The sequence below is a fragment of the Macrosteles quadrilineatus genome, unplaced genomic scaffold, assembly GCF_028750875.1.
Source record: "Macrosteles quadrilineatus isolate MER2022 unplaced genomic scaffold, UCM_ALF_1.0 Scaffold_9__3_contigs__length_116548681, whole genome shotgun sequence".
Taxonomy (NCBI): domain Eukaryota; kingdom Metazoa; phylum Arthropoda; class Insecta; order Hemiptera; family Cicadellidae; genus Macrosteles; species Macrosteles quadrilineatus.
The window spans coordinates 39,649,292-39,666,313 of record NW_026542602.1 but is presented as its reverse complement, the minus strand read 5'-3'; positions in this window follow the sequence as shown (position 1 = coordinate 39,666,313).

Below are 17,022 nucleotides of genomic sequence, written 5' to 3'. Positions count from 1 at the left end.
TAGTGATGATGATTATAAATACTATCTAAAAGTTTGGAATAAATTAAAAGTTAAAACATTAGGAAATTATTCTGATTTGTACAATATTCAAGATGTGATGTTATTAGCTGATATATTTGAAAATTTTAGATCAGTTTGTTTAAAGAACTATCAATTAGATCCTGCACATTATTTAACATCACCATCATTAGCATGGGACTCTATGTTAAAATTAACAAAAATAGAATTAGAATTGATAAGCGATTATGATATGTATTTGATGATTGAAAAAGGTATAAGAGGTGGAATTTCTCAATGTGTTACAAGGTATTGTAAAGCAAATAACAAATATACCAAAAATTATGACCCTAATAAACCTGAAAATTACATGTTATATGTAGATGCAAACAATTTATATGGATGGGCCTTAAGTCAAAAACTACCATACAAAGATATTAAATGGATGAATCCAAATGTATATACAACTAATGAATGGAAAGAAACTATATTAGAATTAGATGAAAATGTTGATTATGGCTATATATTAGATGTTGATTTAGAATATCCAAAGGAATTACATGATAATCACAAGGATTTACCATTAGCTCCTGAACATTATAATAATAAGCTTTGTACTACATTATTTGATAAAAAAGACTATGTGGTTCATTCAAGAAACTTAAAATATTACCTAAAACAAGGTCTAGAATTAAAAAGAGTAAATCGAGTAATAGCATTTGATCAAGATAACTATATGGAAAAATATATAAAACTGAACACAAAATTAAGAGCTCAATCAAAATCAGACTTTGAAAAAGACTTCTTTAAGTTAATGAATAATTCTGTATTTGGTAAAACAATGGAAAATGTAAGGAATAGATGTAATATAAAATTAGGTGATGAAGAATATTCATTAAAACAAGCTAAAAAACCAAACTTTAAAACGTTTAGTATATTTGATAAAAATTGTATTGCTTCACATTTGATTAAAGAAAAAGTTAAATTTGATAAACCAATATATGTGGGATTTTCAGTTTTAGAATTATCAAAATTATTAATGTATGAATTTTACTATGATAAGCTAAAGAAATATGATCCAAATGCAAAATTATTATATATGGACACTGATAGTTATTTTGTGGAATTAAAGAAAGATCCTTATAAAATTATTAAAGAAAATATAAATGAGTTTGATACAAGTGATTATAAAAAAGATCATGAGTGTTACACTGAAAAAAATAAAAAAGTAATTGGTAAATTTAAAGATGAGCTAAATGGTGAAATACTAGAAGAATATTGTGGATTAAGATCAAAATTATATAGTTATGAATTTAACAATAAAAATCCTGTAAAATGTAAAGGTATCAAGAAAAGTGTTGTAAATAAGACAATTAATATGAGTGATTTTAAGAAATGCTTGTTTGATGATATAGAACAATATAGAACAATGACATGTATTAGAAGTTATAAACATGAATTGTATACTATTAGAATGAACAAATTAGCTTTGAGTAATAAGGATGATAAAAGATTTGTATGTGAAAATAGAATTGATACATTACCTTGGGGGACATAAAAATATAATTTAAACATAAATAAATGGAAATAATAATCATACCAAAAGAATTAATAGACAGTGAATATGATCAAAAATTGTTTTTGTTTAAAACTAAATTATCAAATAAATATTTAATTTATATTTTTAAATATAAAGGATATTATGTTTATCACAATGCCTTTAATTTTAATATAAAACCATTCTTATATAAAGTAATACAATATGTTAAAGAAAGTTTTAAGGAAAATGATCAAAATGTAATTAATTTAAGATTTTAAAATTAGTGAATATAAACCTGATTCATGAATTAATATATTTTTATTTTTAAATATAAAATTATTATTAAATAAATCAATAGTTGTCATTATTTATATAGAAAAAAATTTAAGTTAGAAATTTTGTTTTAATCTTAAATACACAATATTCTTAACATTTTTATTATTTATCAAATTTCCTTCATTATCTTGAATAGATATTACAATATTTTGAATTTTATTAATATTTTTTAAAGGAACATAGTCTATTTGATTTGGTTTTTCACTTATTTTTGAACCATATTTAACATTTGGATAAAAAGTATATAGAATTTCTGATTCTTTATGTAAATGCGAGTGATCATTATGATTTTCAAAGCTAGGTTCAACCAAATTACAATGGATTTCTAAAACATCAAAAGATCTTAATTTAGGTAACTTAATTCCTTTAATTAAAGTGTCTGGTTCAATCATTTCATCCTTTAAACCTAATAAATCAGTTATAATAGCTGTTACTATAATTTTAACAGGTGATTTTATCACAATAAGAGAACCCTCATTTTCTAATAAAAACTCATTTTCATCAAAATTATCTGCTTTCTTTTTAAATTCTTTTAAGCTATTTTTAAAGTTTTCTTTTATAGTTTCTAATGTGTGATATCCTTTGTTTAAATTAAAATATTGATTTATTTCTTTTTCACCATTCTTAATAGTAAAACCATATACATTTTTATAATCATTTGGTACATTTAATACAAAATTATCCGAATAAAATCCACAAAGACCAATACTATAATTTCCATCCAAATGAATTGGATGTTCTAATCTTAGTTCAATCTTTGAAGAATTGCCTGTAATTTTAAATAATTTCATCTTATTTAAATGGAAAATTTTTTAAAGGAAAAAAATAAGATAAAATTTGATACATATGATGAAAAAATCAAGAATAATCAACCAATTAGATTGTTAATAATAGGATCAAGTGGTTCTGGTAAAACAACATTACTATTAAATTTCATCTATAAAAGATTGATACCATACACAAATTTATATGTTTTTAGTAAATCACTAGAGCAGCCTGCATACATAAAATTACAACATAGATTTAAAAATATTGAAATGAACATTAACAAAAAAGTTGCAAATTTCTTTGGTTCATGTGAAGATATAATTTCATTAAATGATTGTAAACCAAATTCATTAATTGTTTTTGATGATTGTATTTTAGAAAATCAAGATAAAATAAAAGAGTATTTTGTAATGGGTAGACATAAAAACATATCATGTATTTATCTTTCACAATGTTATTCAAAAGTTGACATTAAATTAATAAGGAATAATTTAAATATGTTATGTATTTTTAAGCAAAATAATCATTATGTAAAACAAATTTTTGATCATTTTGTAGGTTCTGATATGTCATTTAATGAATTTAAGGATATTTGTAATGATTGTTGGAAAGAAAATTATGGATTTTTAACTATGAATTTGATATTAAAAACAAATGAAGGAAAATATATGAATAAGTTTTCTAATATAAAATTTTCTTCTAAATAAATGTGGTGTATGCTTGATTTAATTGTTGATAAAATATTTGTTATAATAATATTTGCCTTATCTTTAGTGTTTATTTTTCTTATTAAATTTACAGAAAATAAAAAATGATGTGTTTGTGTTTAATTTTAGATTTACTTATTATTTTTGTTTTATTTATATTAATCATTAGTGTAGTGTTGATTGTGCTTAATCGACATAGTTTATGTTTATGTTAACATGGTTTATGTTTGTGTTAACATCATTTATGTTTATGTTAACATATTTTTTCTTTTAATAAATGGATAACATAACTGTTGACAAAGCTAAAAAGTTAGATGAAATTGAAAAAAAATTAATAAAAGAATTTAAAAATCAGATTAAAATTGATGAAAATTATGAAAAAATTAAACAAAAAGCATATGAACCAATAACATCTGCAATTGGTAAAGTAGAAAATAAAATTGGTGATGTTTTAAATGAAAATAAAAATTTAATGGATTTAGTACCTATTGTTAATCAATTTGCAAACATATCAATACCACAATCTGAAGAAGAATTTATGTTACCTTCAAGTACTCCATTTAGACCAATAAGAGAACAAATTATTGAAGAAGAATCAACATTTATAGATCCAAATATTGTTTCACCTCAAATATTAAATAAAATCATTGGTCCAATTGCACAAAAATATTTACCTAGAGCAAAAGATGATAAATTTGGTTTGTATTGGGATAAACATAAAAAATCATTTATGATTGGTGATAAAATAACAGTAATTGATAATGATGATTTACTTGTTAATGGTAAAACATATACTGGCACTCAAGGTTTATGGAGATTATTGACATATAAAGACAAACCAGATGATAATTTATATAGTCAAGATGATTTAAATAATTACTCAAAAATTTTATGGGAAACAGATTCAATTTATAAAAATAATGATCCAAGTACTAGAAAACCAAAATCAAGTAAAGGTAATAAATATATGAATTTGATTAAATTTATTTGGGATTCTAAAGGAAATATTGAAGGATCTGGTATAAGAAAATATTCAGAAAATAAAATTGAATACAGATATATTGATGATTTAAACAAATTAGAAAGTATAATCAATTATATATATGCTCAAGAAAAAGCTGGAAATAATAACTTTATCAATGAAAAAAGGGCTATTAAAGATTTTATTTCAAACAAATTAGATGAATTAATTGAAAAACCTGATGGTATAAAATATTTAAAAAGAATATTACCAACTATAACATCACCAATTATAGGTTCAGGATTATTAAATGATTTTATAAATAGTTTACCATTTGAATTGCATGTACCTGGTTTTCAATATCTAGGACCTGGAACTAAGCTACAAAAAAGATTAAAAAGAGGTGATCCTGGAATAAATGATTTAGATAAAGCTGCTAAAGAACATGATATATTTTATAGAGATCATAAAGATACAGAATCTAGAAATGATATTGCTGATAAAATATTACAAGATAAAGCATGGGATATAGCAACATCTAGTGATCATGATATAGGTGAAAGATTAGTTGCTTTACCAACATCAGGTGCTATGTGGTTAAAAAGAAAATTTGGAATGGGATTAGAAATAGGATTAAAATTTTAACCTATATAAATGGAGAAAGTTAAGGTAAATTTAACTGATTATCAAAAATCTAAAATTAAATCTGCTTTTAAGAAAAATAAAAATTTGACTATACAATTTGAAATAGATCAATTTAAAAATGGTAATGATGTATTATTATTAACTAAAAGACAATTGAATAAATTAGAAAAACATAAAAAATTAAATACTGGATTAAGACTTGAATTTTCTTATAATCAACTTAAACAAATAAAAGATGGTGGTTTATTAAATGAAATATTAAATGTTGCTGATTATATTCCTGGCATAAATAGTTTAACACCAAAAGTTAGAAGAGGAGCTAAAGTAGTAAAAGACAATGTTATTCCAAAATTTCGAGAATTTATAAATTGGTTAGATCAAGAATTAGCTAATGTAAAAGGATCTGGATTAGATGAAAAAACATTAAAATATGTTAAGAAAAAAATTTCAACCCATTGACTTTAGCTGATTTAGAAAAATTATGTCAAAATATTAAGAATTTTAGAGGTGTTTTTATGAGAGATATGCTTCCAAAAACTGTTAATAAATTTGAATGTGGTGTAGTCAATTTAGATTCTTTTTCTGGTAATGGAACTCATTGGATATGTTATTATAAAAAAGATAAAATTAAATATTACTTTGATTCTTATGGAAAAATTGTTAATAAACCTTTTAAGGAAATTGTTAAATATTTAGGAAAAGACAATATATTTTTTAATGATTCACAAATTCAAAATTATAATGATCCACCTATATGTGGTCATTTGTGTGTTTTTGTATTAAATGAGTTGAATAAAAATACAAGATTTGATAACATAATCAATAAATTAATTCTTAATAAATATGGATTCATTAAATATATTTGATCTATTTGGTAGACAGAAAAAAGATTTAATTGAAGTAAAAAATGATTAGGTATATTAATTCAAAATTAAATTCCATTTTTAATGATATTAATAAGGATTTAAAAAACCATATTAAGAAAACTAATAATTTGGTTAATGCTATTAGTTTATCTAAAAATTATTTAAGTATTAATTCTAGAAGAATTGTTAATGTAAAACCAAGTATTAATGATTATGATGTTGTTATAAAATCTGAGTTAAATGAAGTTTTAAATTCTATTATTAAGGTTGGTAATGATCATTCAAAAACTAAACAGGATTTAAATGAATTGGTTAATTCATTATTTAATCTAAAAATGTATGTTGGAGATTTAGAAAAACAACTTGAAGATAAACTTGCTGAAAAAATAAGATTAGTAACTGCTGGATTAGCACAAATATTAGAAGATAAACTTAATACAGAAAACCAAGAAGATCAATAATTTTTACTATATAAATGGAGTTTATTTACTGTCTTAAATGTAAACAAAAAACCAATTCTAAAGACATTCAAACAATAAAATTAAAAAATAAAAATATGGTTAAAGCAAAATGTTGTATATGTAATTCAAAGAAAAGTAGTTTTACAAAAATTTCCTCCTAATAAATGGCTCTATATAATTCATTTGATTATTTCATTATCAGAAACCAATTTCTATTAACCAATGAAGATTGGGATATTATTTCAGAAAAATATGAATTGAATGAAGATATGATCAGATTGTTTCAAAATAAACTAAATTGGGAAAAAATTGCACAATATCAAACATTAAGTATACAATTTATTGATGAGTTTATTAATTATCAACTTAATGCTTATATTAATTTGGTTTGTAAGTATCAAAATTTAAATGAAGATTTTATTGATAAATATAAAAATGATTTGGATTGGGAAATAGTGTTACAATATCAAAATATATCAGCAAAATTCATCATAGATCATGCACTGAATATTGAACAGTTTAAAGAAAAAATGGATTATGACGAGATTGATTAAATTATTCCAAAAAGATTTATAAAACTATTCTTTATTACAAAAATTTTACTGGTTTTAAAAAACCTTTTTCTTTCCATATTTTTTTTCATAAATTTCTCCTTAATAAATGGCTAATACTTATGAAATTGAAAGAGCTGAATATAAAAATTTTTATCCTTTATCTAAACTACATTTGAATGAACCAAACAAAAAAACTGAATTTAATATTGATTTTGGAGATGGTTTTTGTACATCTAAATTTCAATTTTATATTTCAGGAACACTAAAAAAATCTGATGATAGAGACTATGGTGCTACAGATAATGTAAAGTTGATTAATAATTTTGTACCATTCTTATTTTCAAAAATTGAAATTAGAAAACATAATAAATTAATTGAGGAAATTGAATATCCTGGACAATTAAGTACAATAAAAGGTACTGTTACTTATTCAAAAACAGAAGCAGTATCCAACATTTGTAATGGATTTCAATCAGATTTCAAAAAAATATTTGAAGCTGTGGGTAATCTATCACATTTTGGATTAGGTTTCTTTGAAAATGTTAATGTTCCAATATACAAAGGAGGATTCAATATATGTTTTGTTAGATCTGAAGATAATGATGCCATTTTTAGATGGAAAACTAAAAAAGTTGATGGAACTTTTGATGATACTACATTACCAAGTGCTGGAAAAATAATTATTGATGACTTTTTTATTAGAGTTCCAATAATTGAGTATAAAACTACAAGTAAAATTCAATATATTAATGAAATAACTAAAAAAGAAAAAATACTATTTCACTTTAATCATTGGCAATGTATTGAACAAAAGACAATAACTGGAAAAACAGTTAGTTTTGATATAACAAATATTTATCGAAACATCTATAATCCAAAATTTATAATAATTGGTTTTCAAAAAGGTAGAACTAATGATCAATTATATGACACTTCAAAATTTGATAGTATGTATATTAAAAATATTAGAGTAAAATTAAATGGTCACTATTATCCTGATGAATTAATAAATCTAGATATAAATAATGAAAAATTTAGAATTGTATATCAAATGTATCAAGATTATAAAAAGGTTTATTATAACAATAGTGAAATGTATTATGATCCAACAGAATTCATTGAAAATAGACCATTATATGTGATTGATACAACAAAAACTCCTGTTAATATTTCTGGTTCAAAGAATGATATTATTATAAATATGGATTTTGATTATGATATAACTGTTGCTAGTAAAACTAATTGCTATGTGGTTGTTGTGTCTGAAAGATTATTAGAGTATAATGTGATTAAAAATGATATAACTGAAATCAAATAAAATTATTATAAAACCACCATTTATTTACTACTTTTTGACATATTTTTCAAAATATTATTATATTTTATGAATAATGAGACTACTATTGTTAATTTAAAATTTGTTTCATAAAAAAATATTAATAAATAAAAATGTTTGATTTTCAAGGTCACAAGAAATAAATATTTTAAATTTTATTATTTAATAAATTTGTACTTACCTTATAGATATATCATACTAAATTTCATGAAAATATCTTTAAAAACAAAGAAGTTATTAAGGTTTTTAGTTTAAGGGTAGTTCACCCTAAATTGGAAAATTTTAGTAAAAACATTGATTTTAAACATAATTTTTCATAATTTTTAAGTTTTAGAATTATTCAATAATTTTTTACATTTTTATAAATAAAATACAAAATAAGGGATGAAACTACCCTTAACATAAGTCAAAAACATTCTTTAATATTCAATGAGTGTATGTTTCAAATTTGGTTAAGATTGGTTTAAAAACACTCAAGTTATAACATACAATATATTTCAAATAATTTCATTCGATACTAACAATCGAATAATAAGTTGAAACATTCGATATTAACAGTTAACAGTTAAATTACTGAATAGGAATTCAAAATAACTCACACAAACATAAACAAATAATATTTACTGAACATTTCAGATTTATCACAGCGTGCATTCAATGCACGCTTTCGTTGAACATCATTTGGTTTGGCAAAAAAAAAAACTGTCAAATAAAACAGCACAGTCACTTAAATTTTTTTACACAAAATATTTACTGTACAATTCAGATTTATCAAAGCGTGCTTTAGAAGCACACTGTCCTTGAATATCATATGGTTTGGCAAAAAACTATCAAACAAAGCAGCAATCACTTGACCTTGAAAATTCTGATTGTTTTATAAACAAGTTATGATTACAAACAATAAAAATAGTCTATAAATAGTTCAATAAATCACTTTTACTTATTAAAATATTAGTTAAAAACACTTGAACAATCCAAATATGGTGATGAACACTTCAAACACATTTCACTTCACAACACGATAGTTTCACAATTTTCATAGTTAATCTTCTTTATACTTCATCTTCAATCAATAAATAATAAACTTTTACCATCAATAAACTCTTATTTTAAATATTTCTTCATAAAACAAAATGAGAATATACATAGAAAATCAGCCAGTCGACAGAGCCACACCCATTATGATAGCTAATGACGAGATTTTTGCTAACTTGACACTTTTTTTTTTTGTTCAATCGGCTAGTTTCATTAGCTAACTATTTAACCATTGATTATACATTTTAAGCATTAATTATAAAATACTTTTCGATTAGTTTAGATAAATCAAAATAATTATTTTAATCCACACTGCAATTTACTAACATTCAACTGGTTATTATTTTATTCAATCACTTATTTTCATAAAAAGATCGACCAAACAAATTAGGCCATAGACTAATATTCCTTCAATAAGATTATATTTACAACACAATTTATTTTTGTTGATTTTTACATTATCTTTAATCGTACAGAAATGTATAATATATGAAATAGCATTAATTTTTAACAAGCTTTTCATTGGTGACATTTATTTTCAATTTAAATCAATACTTATCTTTTTATCTTAAGATTATCATTTTGTTAACATTTTTATGATTTCACAATTGAAATATATAAAAAGATATTTTTGATAATTAAACCTTAAATAAACCTTTATAAACTTGTTTTTTTAATCAATTAAACTACATCATGATTTTTATGATATAAAAAACTTTAATAATTTTAATAAATTTCATGTTTTTTAATAGTTTATTTAATAATTAAACCTTTATAAACTCATTTTTAATAATTTATTAACGCGTCGCGATTTTTGCGACGCGTCAAATATTTAATAAATTCCATAAATTTAATAATTTATTTGATAATTAAACCTTAAATAAACCTTTACAAACTTGTTTTTTTAATCAATTAATCTACTTCAAGATTTTTATGATATAAAAAACTTTAATAATTTTGATAAATTTCATATTTTTTAATAGTTTATTTAATAATTAAACCTTTATAAACTCATTTTTAATCATTTATTAACGCGTCGCGATTTTTGCGACGCGTCAAATATTTAATAAATTCCATAAATTTAATAATTTATTTGATAATTAAACCTTAAATAAACCTTTACAAACTTGTTTTTTTAATCAATTAATCTACTCTAAGATTTTTATGGTATAAAAAAACTTTAATAATTCTAATAAATTTCATATTTTTTAATAGTTTATTTAATAATTAAACCTTTATAAACTCATTTTTAATCATTTATTAACGCGTCGCGATTTTTGCGACGCGTCAAATATTTAATAAATTCCATAAATTTAATAATTTATTTGATAATTAAACCTTAAATAAACCTTTACAAACTTGTTTTTTTAATCAATTAATCTACTTCAAGATTTTTATGATATAAAAAACTTTAATAATTTTGATAAATTTCATATTTTTTAATAGTTTATTTAATAATTAAACCTTTATAAACTCATTTTTAATCATTTATTAACGCGTCGCGATTTTTGCGACGCGTCAAATATTTAATAAATTCCATAAATTTAATAATTTATTTGATAATTAAACCTTAAATAAACCTTTACAAACTTGTTTTTTCAATCAATTAATCTACTCTAAGATTTTTATGGTATAAAAAAACTTTAATAATTCTAATAAATTTCATGTTTTTTAATAGTTTATTTAATAATTAAACCTTTATAAACTCATTTTTATCATTTATTAACACGTCGCAAATAAACTATTAAAAAACATGAAATTTATTAGAATTATTAAAGTTTTTTTATACCATAAAAATCTTAGAGTAGATTAATTGATTGAAAAAACAAGTTTGTAAAGGTTTATTTAAGGTTTAATTATCAAATAAATTATTAAATTTATGGAATTTATTAAATATTTGACGCGTCGCAAAAATCGCGACGCGTTAATAAATGATTAAAAATGAGTTTATAAAGGTTTAATTATTAAATAAACTATTAAAAAATATGAAATTTATCAAAATTATTAAAGTTTTTTATATCATAAAAATCTTGAAGTAGATTAATTGATTAAAAAAACAAGTTTGTAAAGGTTTATTTAAGGTTTAATTATCAAATAAATTATTAAATTTATGGAATTTATTATTTAAAATTCTTTTCATATATTTCAATTATTAACTGTTTAAAATTTCTATAATTATTTTTGTAATAAATGGATCTACTAGAAGAGATTAATAATATTGGAGAATGTAAATTCAAAGAATATAAACCAATAAAAAGTTTAGAATTGAATACAAAATATAAAATAGAAAAATTTGAAAAAGTTAAAGATAAATATGGACCAACAGTTATTGTTGAATTAGAAAAATGTAAAGTTCATTTGCCTCATAGATTTATTAATATATTTGATGAAAAAACAATTAAAGAATTAAATAAAAAAGATTTAAACTTAATTATTACTGAAATTAAAACATTCAAAGATAAAGAAACTGTTTTAGTTAAATTTGTATAAAAACTACTCATTAAATTTTAAAATTTTACTTGTTTTTAAAAACATTTTGTTTTGTACTCAATTTTATGGAAAATATAGACATATTCATGAAAATTTCATCAAAATTATATACTTTTTCTAGAAAAATATGAAAATGTTAGAAATTGGCCTAAAAGAGGCAAAAATTTAACATATTAGTATTGAAAAACAACAAATTTCATTAAATTATTAAAGTCTTCCTTTTTTGGTCTAGGATTGGTACATTACTATCTACTTACATACATATATATATATACACTATATATGCGCGTCATATATTATACACCATATACACAGCACTGAATATCGTGACGATGAACACTTCGAGGGTTTAATTAAATAATCTTTATGTAACTTGTTATGTTGTAAAAATGTGGAGTGTGATATTAAAATTATTTACATTTCTAGCAAAAGTAACTCTTTACTTTTGTTTAACCAAGCTTCAATAATAGAGTTGTATATTATTTTATATTACTTTAATTATGTCTATTTATATTACTTATGTTTTAAATTTGTCATGGATTTAGAGATGTGAAAGCTAGTTTTCCAGAGTAAACTATCAAAAAAAAAACCGAAAAATCATCTGCTGAAAACAGTACTGCCAACATTTGATTTGTTTTCCAACGACCGCTAAACTAATATTTTTCAGATAGAACGAATATTCCTCTTCTATGCTATATAAAGTAAACGTACTTCTGTCAATAAACAACCCTGTTTAGATTTCATATTTTGTTTTATTTGCACATCATCAAATGTTTATTTGAGGCAAACAATAAGTTATGATAATCAGACAAGTATAGGGGCAACTAAACAGGGTTACCACTACAATTTCATTGTCAGCAACGATCATAAATCCTCATAATTGGTCGCCAGAGGTTGGCAGACGTAGTTATTGCTTTGGCAGCAAATACACACCTACATACAAACCTATACACAAACGTATTGGGAGACACATAGAGTATATACAATTTTTTACATAGCTATACAGCGTACAGCAGTATTTTTATATAGCTTATTGAGATTGTCAGTTCCTAGAATTTTTCTAGAGAAATTAGAAAAAACACAATCCTTTAACGGTAATTAAGAAAGAAATCCAAGACCAGTTTCGTTTCGGGTTTCAGGTACTGTCCATTGAGCTGGCTGAAGGTCATTGATGTACATCAAGAAAGATTGTAAAGATTTTCAGGAATTTACTACTAGAACATTTTACACCTCTTATAAAAATGTTACACGCATCAGTAATAATGTATATTACCATTGACTATATATACCTACAGTCATATATAGTCAATGATATTACATGCTTGAAGATAACTACGATCAGATGGTCCTGCGTTTCCCATTTCGTTCAATATTTGGATTCAAAAAACGTGTGTACAGTGTTTGAAAGACTAATTATTTACATGATTTATAGTAACTGAAAGAAAAATATAATGTTAAACACGAGTGGAAACTGCCTTTGCCCACTAGTTACACAAATAACTATTTCGTACCTTGGGAGAAAAAGTCAACTGTTGTAAACATCGATTGTAAGCAATCTGATGTATCGAAAATATGTTACGATTGATTTTATCGGTTGTATCCCATTTTTGCATTCTATCAACATATCGATAGTATAATGCACTCTGACACAATCGTAGTCACGTTGAAAAGAGTCACTTTCCACCCTAGTAATGAAGTATACTATAGTTGCGTCACTCATATTACACTTCATACAGAGCTAATTAAAGCCCGTAAAATTAACAAGGTTGTACAATCGAGGGAATTAAAAATTCTCATATTTTATGCTATTGAGAAGATTGGTCATAGCAACAAATTGTAGTAATGTTGCCCACCTCAAATTGATAATGATAATCAATAATAAGAGTTAACTGAGCTCTTTATCAATCTTTAACTTGTAAACTAATCGCATATTTTTATCATCCACATCTCAAGATGGCGGCTGAGACACATAAGGGGTATACCGCGTCGTACATTGAAAAGAAGCTGGGGTTTATCGCTATCGAGTGTTTCAATCCCAAATAGTTATAGACACAGTTATCTTCTTCTTCTCCCTAAGGATGGTAGTGGCCGCAGTAAAGCAGGGAGTCCCTTGGGAAATATCCTTCCTCGGTCTCCAGAAATCGGTAGAGATTTACAAACAAATCGGGAGATTTGTAGATAAAATCTATGAGAAATTTAGGTTTAGGTAACTTGTGCTGATTTTATTAGAATTTTTGTTGGATTGTTTTAACGAAAAAATACTATTTTGCATGTTTAATTTAAGAGACACATTCTGCGGGATGTGTTACTGCGCGTCGTGTGTGTGTGGTAAGAGATACACGAATGTTAGAACAGAAACGGCATGGATCATAAACATACACAAATACGTCACTGGCCCGAATGTAACAGCTGGTTTGACTATTCCATTCAAATACACGTGTTTACTTTCGGGCCAGTGACATCATTTGTTTATATTTATGAGCCATGACGTATTTGTTCTACTATTCATACTAACAGAATACAGAATACAGAGTACTTTATTCGTGAGCATCAAGCACAGAATGGTGTCAATACAATTGTTTTTTTTTTCTTCTTTATTTTATTTACATGATAAGATTTTTAGTCCAATCGTAGATGGGGTCTTGCACGGGCCGTAAACTCCTCAAGGCTGTAAATTGGGTAGTCAGCAAGCCAATTCCGAATTCGCCTTCTCAACATTGTAGGTGAGCCCTCTTTGACAATCTGGGGAAGAAGGTTGAAGAACCTCGCTCCAGCATACGAAGGTTTCTTCGAGAAGAGTGATGTTCTGTGGGAGGGCAGATGGAAGTCCTCGTTGTGCCTCGTATCATGACTGTGGAAGGCAACATGCTTCGACGAAGAGACCTTAATTGTGTAGGAAATTGCCTCCAAGATGTAGATCGAGACTGCGGTGAGTATGCGTAAGCTACGGAAGGCTTCTCTACAGCTTCCTCTTGGTTGAAGACCGACCATTATTCGCATTGCTTCTTTCTGGAGCACCAAAACTCGTTCCAGGTTTTCTTGTGATGATCCACCCCAAAAGATGATCCCGTACCTGAGGTGGGATTCAAACAAAGCATGGTAGCATGTTCGTATAGTTTCGGAGGTACTGACGGATCGAACCCTCCTTAAGGCAAATTTTGCAGAGCTTAGTTTCAGGCAGAGTGCGTCAACGTGTTGATTCCAAGTAAGTTTTTGGTCTAAAACGACTCCCAAATGCTTGGTAAAAGTGCACGTTTGGATGTTAGGAGGGCCAGAGACTTGGTTTTGTAGTCTTCCTATGATGAGCTGAGTAGTTTTATCTTCGTTGAAGACCAAATCATTGTTATCACAGTAGTCCTGAGCCAGGTTTAGGGTGATGAAACTATCCACTTCTAATTCTTCTGTTGTTTTCTTGCAGTTTTCTTGCTAATACTTGTAATACTAATAGTGTATTCCTACTAATACTATACTATATAACTAGCCAACCCGTTCTAAGTATTCGCACGGTATCCTTCTTAAATCCCACTTTTGGAAGTACACAACTACTAAACAACTTCACAAGTACTATAATTTAGTAAGTGCATAGTTAACTTAAGTATGGTTCTTACTTCAGGAATAGATGTGGTTTTACATTTTAGATAATCAACCTTTTCAAACTATACTGTCAGTAAAGAATTCGAATAATAAATAAAGAAAAGATAGGAGGTGATGTTTTAAGAAGGAATTGTTATATATACAAAGAATGGTTGGTAGGTATGGCTAAATGAAGGCTATTTCAAACATTTTAAAAGCTAAAGAATAATTACTTACTTTTGAATTGTTCTTGTCTACGGATTTATTTATCGTAGAAAGCACAGAATAAGTATGTTGGTCGTCATGGATGAAGTAAAAAAAAAATCACTCTGATTTGAAAAGTAAATTTTTGTTTGTTTTGTTTAATTTAATTAAACTCACATGTTTCAGCTGATCGAATAACGTAAATAAACATTTCAAGTCTAAATAACTTGCAGAATGATATAATAGACAGTTTTTACGAACAACTACTGAAAAATGGGTGATGTGTATATTTTCCCAGTGTAGTGGGTAAAAAATTTTTTGAATTGATACCTCAACTTTTATGACAATTGGTGAAGAATTAAAGAAGTTATGACATACTTTAGAAAAAAATTACTTTAGAAATTATAATTTCAATAGATTTTAGTCATGATCAATCCGATTAATAATTTCTATTTATTCTAATAACCAATGTTATTTTATGTAGTTCCGTTTATTAGTCACACCTTTGTCAAACCTAGACGTAAAATACAATTTACTGCTAATTTTAGCAATTTCGTCAGTTAAATATAATACAATTTTTCATCGAGGATTGAGGGCAAATTTAACTCTACAAACTGATTAAAATCAGACCTAAGATGATCAGCTGATAAGAATCAGCTGATAGTTTGCTCTGTGGGATGCTTCCTTGGAATCCAAGGTAGCGCCTTCAATGTCTTCAATATGCAACACCCGCAGAGCCCAGAAGCACCCACATTGCATTGGGTAGGCTCCTTGCGTGTAGATACCATACGATCGATTACTAGTTATTATATTAGTTATATGTTACTAATTATATAACTGCTAGCTATATAATTGTAGCATATCGATGGTAAATACTACTGTTGAAAGAGAAAGTTTAGGCACTTGAGTTTGAAGCTCTACAGAAAATTAACCAAACTATTTAAAAAAACACGAAATATATCTAAATCTACTTAGTTTTATTCTACGTATTCCTGTAAAACAACATTCTTTAGCTCATTAATAAAAAAAATGTTTGGCAGTCGAAAGGTAAAAAGTCTGTTTTTAGTGTTTATAAACCCATTATGACTTTGAAAAGCATTAGTGTAGGAAAGGCATCCCATTGACCAAACTCAACCCTAGATTTTTTGTGGTGGTATTCCTCTTAAAGGTGCGATTGGCGTTACATATGGGCCTAATCATCGGCCCATGGCGTCAAATTAGGCCTAATCATCGGCTGAGTCTTACGAGCAAAAGACAGTACCTGTTTAAAATCTCCAAACAATATTGGTTTTCCTTCCATTGGAACTTGTCATAGTACCATAGATTAAATATACTCCCGAAATTTGAAAAATTTCACAGTAAAATCATTTATTTCCACATTCTATAACGTAACTAAAAAGTCTTAACTATTATAGGTAACGTTATCCAATAGATTGCAGAATTGTCTGGCAAATAATAAGTAATCCAAATGTTAAAATTGCGTACTGGCTTGATGATAAAATCACGATCAGCTGTATTAAACTAGTAAACAAAAATCAGCAGTAAATGG